Genomic DNA, 1506 nt, shown 5'->3' on the forward strand with positions numbered 1-1506 from the left:
AGCAGTGCATCTTTGCGCGGGAGTGCGTCTCCGAAACGTTCATGGGTGTTCGAATATCTTCTGCCGTCACACACACACATATTATTATATTATAACAATACAGGGCGTTCCGTCTTCCGGGTTAATGGTAGCTGTCTGCCGTATAATCTTTGCACAGCCCCAGCTAGGTATCCTATACGCATGAATCGCGAGACTTAAGCCCGTGATGGGGAAGCCCTCCTCGTAACATGTCAAAAATGTACTGGTCTGCTGAAGGTTGCGGTTTTGTTTGCATGTTTGCTTGTTCGTTTGTTTGTTTGCTGGCTAGTTTACTTGCTCGTTTGTTAATTTGTTCGTTTGTTCGCTTGAATTGTGTTTGCTTATTTGGTGCATGATGTAGATCTACTTTATGAGTGGAGAACTAGAAGATGGCAATGCGTTTGTTTGTTCGTTTGAATGTGTGTTTGAGTGTTTGTTTGTTTGCTTGTATGTATACTTGTTCATTTGTGCTTGTTTGTATATATTATGTTCTTGTTCTTTTTTTTTTTACTTGAATTTGTGTTTGTTTATTTAATACTCGGTGAATCGATAGCCAAAAGATGGTAATGTGATACATACAAAACTGGCCCGTTGAAGTCTGTCTTGTTTGCTTGTGTCCCAAACGAGAGCCAAAATGTAGTAATGTGGTACATGTACTGGTCTAGTCTGTTAAAGGCAGTGGTCTTTTTTGTTTGCTTGTTTATATTTGTTTTCATTTTTGTTTGTTTGACAGGGTCACTAACGGGGAAGTGTTAAGGAAAACAAGACAGATCCAAGTCAGAGATGAGGTAGGAAGAAGGCAGTGGCGACGGATTGGACATACTCTCGGGAAGTCAAGCAGCTGCATAACAAAGAGAGTTTTGGATTGGAATCCACGGGGTAAGAGATCAAGGGGAAAACCGCGTGGAATCTGGAGAAGAATCACAGAAATTGACGTACAGAAAAGTGGGAAGACATGGAATAACACCAAGAGGCAAGCCCAGTATAGAGAAAGGGGGAAAGTGTTTGTTCTTGGCCAATACCCTGGTGCAGGGTGAGAAAGGCAACGATGATGATGATGATGCTTGTTTGTTCGCCTGTTTGCTTGTTTGTTTCTGTGCTTGAGTAAAGAAAAGTACGTCGATGCAATAACGGCAATTTAGCGAAAGGAAAAAAAAACATGGCAGACTGACAGAAATAAGACAGAAGAGAGGTAAAGAATCTGGACCACCCACAAAGGTAGCTGTCACACAAAACAATATCGAGTGCATGTCGCACTAAAACCAAGATGACCTTCTTTTTGTTATTGTTGTTTTAGAGAGAGTTTTACGGCACTTGCAACACAATTAGGTCATATAAGTGCGGAGGATTTGATCAAGTGTTACAAGGAAGCAACAAAAACGAGTGCTCTTAAAATAGTGTTTTGGGTTTCTGGGGTCGACGCTCTTTATAACCTTACCAAGGACTTATGTGTGTTTGTGGGTACCAGTATGACGTGTGTGGGGGGGG

The sequence above is a fragment of the Aplysia californica genome, unplaced genomic scaffold (genome assembly GCF_000002075.1).
Source record: "Aplysia californica isolate F4 #8 unplaced genomic scaffold, AplCal3.0 scaffold00428, whole genome shotgun sequence".
Classification (NCBI taxonomy): domain Eukaryota; kingdom Metazoa; phylum Mollusca; class Gastropoda; order Aplysiida; family Aplysiidae; genus Aplysia; species Aplysia californica.